Source organism: Orbicella franksi, chromosome 12 (genome assembly GCF_964199315.1).
Source record: "Orbicella franksi chromosome 12, jaOrbFran1.1, whole genome shotgun sequence".
NCBI lineage: Eukaryota > Metazoa > Cnidaria > Anthozoa > Scleractinia > Merulinidae > Orbicella > Orbicella franksi.
Genome location: NC_138156.1, coordinates 18,158,762 through 18,167,426, shown reverse-complemented (window position 1 = coordinate 18,167,426; position 8,665 = coordinate 18,158,762). Strand labels below are relative to the sequence as shown.

The window sequence follows — 8,665 nt, the reverse complement described above, 5'->3', positions numbered from 1 at the left end:
AGCAGCCACTGACAACCAGAAAACCCTCTAAAAAGGTTTAAGGCACAAGAATCTTTTTGTTAATAAGCACCTGCCTCCAGGCCAACGGAATTAATATTTGTTCTTAATTTATATATTTATTCAGGAGTATCTGGAAAACCGAGTAGCGAATAGCACGAATAGTGCAAATAGCCTCGAATAGTGGCGAACAGTCGACAATGTTCGTCAATAGTTAGCGCTTTAGTTCAGCACTGATCTGCAGGATTCGTTCAAATTGATCACTTGGTGCAATAGCGTTTATCTGCGGACGCTGATAAATTCGACCAAGCTCGTTCTGTGAAAAAAACAATAAAATACAAATGTGACGGAAGTGGTCTGTGATTAGTTTTTCAACTGAAACGAGCTGCTCAGATAACCGGTTCTAAAAACAAAAACGTCTATATCTTGCGTTAATTATCCAAATAAGCAACAGAATTTCAGTGAATTTATTACCTCTTCTCCGGACTCAGGCTAGGGCTGTCCATCGCCGACATTAGGAAAACAGAAAACACAAGGATAACCTAATAAAGACGTATTTACTCTTGCAGCACTGAAAACGGATGAATTACGTTTAGGAACACCTTTTGTCCTGATAAGCGTCTGTGCTTGTTAGCAGGAAAATCCCATCCCATGTTCCTGCGAGGTTGACTGTGAGATACTGGGTATTCGCACTATTCGAGACTATTCGCGCTATTCGTACTATTCGCTATTCGAGACTATTCGGTATTCGGGTTTTCCAGACACCCTATTTATTCAGGGCATGAAACAACAAATTTGACAGAAAAAGACAGATAACATAAAGCTGCACTAGAAATATTACTAAACTGAAAGTAACACGTTTTTATACAAATTAGGTTATTTTTAGTGCAGAGTGCACTATTGGGACGGTTTTGGGGGCTGCCTGCCGCTAAGGTACTAAATTGGTATGCGATATCGTGCTATGGCGCTAAGGTGTAAACTTTAATGTTTGTTTAATTAGTTGATTTCAATTAATTAACTAGTCTAGGGGCAAGGAAGTGGTGGGAGTGGGGTGGGAAAGGTACATGTGTACTCTACGTAAAGCATGTTCCATCTACGTCAGTTGAGTGGGAACATCGCAAAGCTATATATTTCTTTCAGGTAACCCTTTGCTCTCCTTGCGGTACCATTCTCTTTAGAACAAAACCTATTTGCTCTCAACGCATGCGCAGATTATTAACGTTTGTGGCTTCTGTACTAGGTCGAGGATACATTGCATACGGAATCACGCACAAATGTTGAGTGGTTTTTCTTATGGTACGTAGAACTCAACATGTAAGACGCATGCGTTCTAGCATCGTTAGTGTTATACACTATGTTTCCACGCGGTATTTTATATTTCATGTCATGTCATGTGACCGAGGACGGCAGTTATTTTTCAGGTAGCGCCACTTGTCCCTTTTTATTGCAAAAGTGAAACGTTACTGTGGCTGTGTAACTTTTAGAATTATCAGGTCGGTTCAACAAATATCATCTGCTGTTTTCAATCTACAATAGTGTGTTTGTCAGGGTTCAAATGTATTGCTTCTCCTTAGCGGCTTGTTTATTTCTTGCCTTAATTGCGTCTGTAAGAGAGACCAAAAAGTTCCCAAGTTGGTGGCTTTAATACTCCGCAAGTTGTAAATTTGTGACAAAAAAAAGTCTGGAAAGTGCTCAAATGTTGCTGCAGACTCCGTGGCACCGTAATGAAAGCGCATATTAGCTTAATCAGTCTTTGAGGAGACTCGTTCATATCGGTCAAGTAGCGCTGTTAACTTTCAATAGTTTTCGTTGAAACTTCAGCCACCAATATCGTTGTGCATTAATTTTGAATTGTTATATTGTGAACAACAAAGGTGGCAACAGAAAATGAAAGTGGTATTTCGTGATAAGAAAATTTGCTTTTTTAGTAAAACAACATCGCTCTTCCTCATCTTCGTCACTACATCAGATATTTAACTTTTTTTTTCATTTATCTCCAAAAAACAAGCTCATCTTCCGTGTGTTTTGGAGAAAACAAGGGTTTCATATTGCATACCTTTGCGATGTTATGGAAATAGTAATAATAATAATAATGTTTATTAGTGGCTTATAAAAAATTACAACTAAAAATTCTTAGGACAATATATATGTCAGGGAAATACTAACTTACAAACGAATTACAAATTACACTCATTCTTTACAACCCTCATAAATTTGTCTATTGTCATTTGTCTAAAAAATGTAAATAAGAATAGTAAAAAATATCCTACACATTTAAATTATTATTATTATTATTATCATTATCATTATCATTTTCATTATCATTATCATAATCATAATAATAATAATAATAATAATAATAGTAATACATCAACAAAATACCTGGTAACATCAACATACATGAACTCCAGAAAATAACTCTCCTTTCTACCCCCCACCTTCTCAGGCGGACCTCTCCATCAAGTAGAAACCCTCTTTGCCTCCCAAAGTCCATGGTTTGGACTCGGATGCTACGAGAGAAAATCACCCACAATGACACTAGTAATAGTAATAATAATAATAATAATAATAATAATAATAATACTAACAATAATAATAATGATAATGATAATGATAATGATAATGATAATAATAATTTTAATTATAATAATAATAATAACCCAAAGAGAATAAAGGAGGCAGATGTTGACCACCACAAAACCAACCAGTGGCTCAAAAGCAGTGGACTGAAGGCAGAAACGGAAGGATTCATAATCGCAGCTCAAGACCTAAGCCTAGCTACCAGATCATACCACGCCAGCATTATCAAAGACGGTACTAGCCCCCTATGCAGGATGTGTAACAAATACGACGAAACAATTGACCATATCGTGTCTGGGTGTCCTGAACTTGCGAAAACAGAATATACCCACAGACACGATAAAGCAGCCGCGTATATACATTGGAAAGTCTGTCACAACTATAATATAAAGACATCAGAAAAGTGGTATGACCATGAGCCGCAAACAGTTACAGAAAACGAGGATGTCACGATATTATGGGACATGCCAATACACACAGACAGGAAAATAACAGCCAACAGACCCGATATAGTGATTAAAGACCACAAAACGAAAACCTGTAAATTTATTGACATGGCAGTACCATCAGACAGAAACACATCCGTGAAAGTCAGTGAAAAACTATCCAAATATAAGGACTTGGAAATCGAAACAAGCCGAATGTGGGGCATGAGAACGGAAACGATACCAGTTATCATTGGAGCACTTGGAGCTATCAAAAAGGGACTAGGAACTTATCTTGGAAGAATTCCCGGCCAATTAAGCATCAGTGAACTACAAAAGATAACCTTGCTAGGTACAGCACACATTTTGAGGAGGGTGCTATCAAGCTAAAAACTGGCTATCCCCTAGTGTCCCAGGACCATGGTTTGGTCTCGGCCCTAAGGACTCTAAGCAAACATTACGTGAGGACGATAATAATAATAATAATACAATTATAATAAGTGATAGTAATTGACCAAGTGGAGTACAATAATTATTTAAGGGGCACCGGTAATTGGTCACGTGATTTCAAAATCTGACGAGCACACAGCGCGAGGCCAATTTGAAATTACGAGCACAATTTCTCCCTGAATTGCGCAACACAAGATCCAGTTAAATTTTGAGATTAATAAAGTCTCTTGAGAACTTCTTCTTCTCTTAGTGAGGAAGTCAGTAGGGTTTTCAATAAGTTGTAGCTCACGTAATTGACATGCGAATGGCGAAGGCGTCCAGTTACAGGTAACCAGTTATAAGAAGTCTAAATTCATGTGGTGAAAAAAAGGTAAAGTCTGCATACGAACCAAGTGGCCCATCAGGCCGCAGCTTATCCCGGTTTCCATAGCATGAAGCGACTAGGAGTATTTCTTACGGTGGCCTGGAAGGGACATGGACTTTTTTTTCATCCGCGACTTTTTTTTTTTATCCGCGACTTCTCTTTTTTATCCGCGACTTTTTTTTTTATCCGCGACTTCTTTTTTTATCCGCGACTTTTTTTATATATCCGCGACTTCTGTTTTTTTATCCGCGCCTTTTTTTTTTTTTTTCGCGACTTTTTTTTATCCGCGACTTTTTTGTGTGTGACATTTTATTATAGCTGGTAGTGGATTGCTCTGTGGTAACTTGAAGACGGTATTTCAGTATCCATGTTTCTCAGGGTCATCTTGATGCTTATTTTGTTTCCATTGTACTGTCATTGTGCTTTGCCAGACTGTCGCGAAGGGTTTTAAACCCTGACCCTATTTAAGGATGAAGGATATGAAAGTGACACCCTATTCCGAAAAATGACTCCCCATTGAAGAGAAAATCAAAGACTAAGAATAGCATGAAGGGGTCGTCTTTATTTCGTTTCTGTAACATTGGAAGTTAGCCGAAGGTTCAATTCTAACAAATCATTTGTTTTTCCGTTTAGCTGGGCACTTACGCGCTGCAATTGTAGCTGATACAATTTAGGTACCCTATCTACGGATCACATCGGGACACAATGCCAACAGGGAAAAAAATGATACCCTATTTAAGGATTGAGAACCTCAAAAACCCTACCCTATCCCGCGGCACTTACTTATATAGCCCACATATGGGAGTTTCCCCCCCCCCCCCCCCACCCCCCGCTTCGGAAGAAAGAATTATTCTCCTTTGCAGGAGGTTGTTAACGCTGTCAGGAAAGAAATTTCCAGAAGTAGGAACAAAAGATAATGACAGGACTACACGGACTCCCCTCGTGAATTACTACAATCGTGGACGAAAGTCCTTGGGACACTTATGTAATGTAACGAGTTATCTGTGTTTTAGAACTGAAGTTTGAAAAAAAGCGTTGCTATATCCTTTAAAAACGCGTTGCTGTCGCCCCTCTCCACCCAACACAATGGTACTAGTTTTCAACATTGAATGGGGGCTGGGGGACGAGGTTAGGCAGGTGAAGTTGTGTTCGCGTCTGGTGTGTGCGCAAAAGCGCCAAAAGCGCAAATTTGTCCCAAGACTTTCGTCCATGATTTTAGTTTACACTGTACTGTCACGCAATCAAAAATAAAAATCGTAACCATTCAATAAAGTTAAGTCTGGGATATGATAGATGAACGACCTCTCCAAAATTTAGGTCTGTGCGGTTATTCATTCGCGCGTTATTCGGAAAAGTGTCTTCCCCAAATTTATAGAGCTTTGTATGGAGACGCCATGTTGATGCCCTTCGCCTCGAAGGCACACGTCAATTGATAGAACGCCATAAAACATCTATTATTGAGTTTACCATTGAAACAAAAAATAATTATTCTAGAGTTCCGACACATTGAAAGTAATGATTTTTCCATTGCAAGAACTGTTCAGTTTTTAAAATAGCAAAAACTTGAGCGATGAATCCTCTTTTGGCCTATGCGAAAGCCCTCTCGGGCCGCGTTTTATTGTCATGCAACGCAAAAACTTGGAAATTCAAACGTCCTCTATAACAAAATGAGGAACGCTGTCGATCATAAACGTTGTAAAACGTCAAGTTCTTAGAGGGTCTTGTATCTGATGAAACTAAAACTTCAGAAGGATTGGTTCTCTTGTATGATATAATCAGAGGTTTTGTATAGACGTTTTTCAGCAATGGCTAGTTCTATAGTACAACCCAGTTATTCATTAATTCATTTTTTTAGGCTTCGTACTGCTGGGCGATATGCTGCCTGCTCTGTTACAATGTATGTGAGCCCGCAGTCTTAACACATGCGGCAAAGAAAGATGAAAAAAAGAGTCGCGGATGAAAAAAAAAAGTCGCGGGTGAACGAAAGAAGTCGCGGATGAAAAAAACAGTCGCGAAGGAAAAAAAAGTCGCGGATAAAAAAAAGTCGCGGGTGAAAAAAGAAAAGTCGTGGTGGATAAAAAAAAAGAAGTTGCGGGTAAAAAAAAAAGTCGATGTTCCTTTCAGGCCACCGTAATTTCTACTCCCCCCTGGATGGGATGCGAGTCCATCGCAGGGTTACCCCCAGCATTAAATTTGCCGGTACCCATTTGCACACCTGGGTGGAGAGAGGCACTGTGAGAGCAAAACAAAACAACACAAATTCCCCGACCAGGGCTTGAACCCAGACCACTGGATCCGGAGTCGAGTGCACTAACCATGAGGCCACCGTGTCTCCACAAAGTCGAAATTGGACACCTGTTAGTGGACACCCACGTGATAGCGCACCAATTACGTGACAAATAGGCGCGAGAACCAATCACGATCAAGAATTTTGTCATAGATATGATGATGATGATAATAATAACAATAAATAATGATAAAAGTAATGATTAAAAACACCACCATCTGTTCAAAGTTCTTTATTAAAACGTATCAATTAAATATTGTTTCCACAAAAGAAAATTTCGTCAAAGTATTAAAACACCAGAAGCTTTCCCTAAAGATTAAATCAGATTTTCTTCTTATTGGAGACAATCAGTAAACAATTCAATTGTACAAGCAGTGCAACACCAAAAAAACAAGTTTACATATATTAACAATAAATCTACTATTACTTAACCCTGCAAGGCTAAGATTCTCTTTTCCTCAATGACTTGCTAGCAAACAGGGACAACTAGATTGCTGAATCACAATGCACCTATAGTATTAATTACAGTGAGACTACGTCAGCCAAGGTCACGCAAAAAATTGAAATAATAACCTTAAATGTTAGCAATAGATTTTCCAACAACTTATTGACCTAAGCAGGCTGCAAACTACAGATTGAAACAAATTGTGCCCATTTTTAATTGTTTCAACACTGAAAAACAGATTGGTCAATTTTCAACAAAATTGATTGGATGGAGTTGTGACACTGCAAGTTATTTGATCAACTCAATAACTTAATGAGCATTTTTCATTTGATCAAACAACAGTTGCACTGATTTCTGTAATGACTCAAAATTAAAATGCCTGAGAGTTGTGAAATAATTATAGCTAGTAATAACCGTTAGCAAGCCACGCTTTTACAAACCTAGGGCAAGTAAAACATTTATTTCTTTTTAAGACGTTTGACCAGAAATCACAAAACAATAAACAGAAATGTCATACTAACAGTAATCAAACTGTTAGTTTAAATCCACATTTTCAAAAATGTTCTTTTTACAACTTTACACATTATTGTCTTGTTACTAAATTATGTACAAAATAATGTATCCAGTACACCTTGTTTATTTTTACAAAAAAATTCAACGACCTAACAATTAATATTATCCAGAGCAGTTACCTTAATTATTTTATCAATTTTGTATAAAGACTGTGAAACTCCAAGAGTTTGCCCCAAAAGAAGTTTCGCTGCAAAGTGAAAATTTTCAACTCTCTTTACGGCATGAAGTGGATTCAAACAAGTGCTTACAGCAAAATACCATCTAAAGATTCCTAAATGCTATTTAGGCAAAGATTCTCAGTGAAAAATCAGTTAAACGTCATAAGAAACAGTCCAAGAAAAAGAAAATGTGCTGTTTGCTAGTTGTTTAATATTGACATTGTTAGTGAACCCCACATACATGAACCCAATCAAACCATTGTCTCTTATCTCCTTGACCATAGTTAATAGAGGAAAATGGCTATGAAACCTGGCAAAGTTCTTTGTTGTATGTTTTTGTTGGCTATTTTAAGGACTGACCCTGAACAAAACCTGACAAAACGTGGTAATGTGAGCTCATAATCCTAACCAATAGAAGCACTGCGATAACGTAATTCATGCATAGTCTATGAGCATAAGACAAAAGATGTGCGGGGTCAAGGACCTTCCAACATAAATCTTAGCCAGGTTGTTTGCTTCTTTGATGTTTACCAGCCTTCCCAACCATTTCCCTCTATTACTATGCCTTGACTAATCAATGGCAATTGAGGCTCTACAGTCAAAGTACAAACACCTTAACTGAAACTGACTTAAGCTCACAAAAACACTTCAATAAGACAAAATATCCTGAGGGACTGAGATATTATTTCAGTTTCAGCTAACTAATTTAATGATCAAATCTGATTTTTTTTTTTAATAGTAACAATAATGTTATATTTTGTATGAACTGTGAATAATTCTGCCACAAATTCAATGAAATGGATGCAAGGGATTTTAGTACATGTGCTATGTCATATATAATTTGTGTATCTTTAGTGGCCTGTATGTTTTGCGAGGCTTGGAATGAGAAAATACCTGTAGCACCAGCCATAGTGATGTGTAAAATTGGTTAAAAAACTTAATTTAAATTTCAGTGCACATCACTGAAAATTGGTAACTTTGGTAATAATATTTGCAGGCTAAACCAATCGCAAACAAGCAACAGATGGGGGTGGGGGCACATTTGAATGAATGAACCAAGTGCAAAAAACTATTGTTTCTGCTTTTTAACCCACACAGTGATAGCAATTCATATCTGATTAGCAAAGAGTTCAGACAATGCAAAACTGAGGCAAACCACAAAACAGTTTCAAGCATGCTTAATACGAGCGACCTAACTGAGGCATATAGTGATTATACACTTACCAAGCTAAACATGTCTGCGATGAGCGACAAAGAGGCAAAAATGTTATCTTGTACGTGTTTCATTGAATGGCTAACAACTGACCCTTGCACTGTTGAATGGTCAAAAACTTTACCCTGAGTTCATAAATAACAAAACCTGTTGAATATTGTGTGCATGGTATG

The 8,665-nt window shown here is 37.7% G+C and overlaps 1 protein-coding gene across 1 annotated transcript in view; it reads right to left on the bottom strand.

The window, feature by feature from the left end:
* Positions 1 to 6,978: 6,978 nt before the first annotated feature.
* The window catches only part of LOC145464036 (protein phosphatase PTC7 homolog), an 8,306-nt gene continuing 6,619 nt past the window's right edge, over positions 6,979 to 8,665 (bottom strand). Inside the window, exon 5 of the mRNA XM_081447852.1 lies at positions 6,979 to 8,665. This exon is cut by the window's right edge and continues 348 nt beyond it. The gene's annotated coding sequence lies outside the window, so the exon portion shown is untranslated.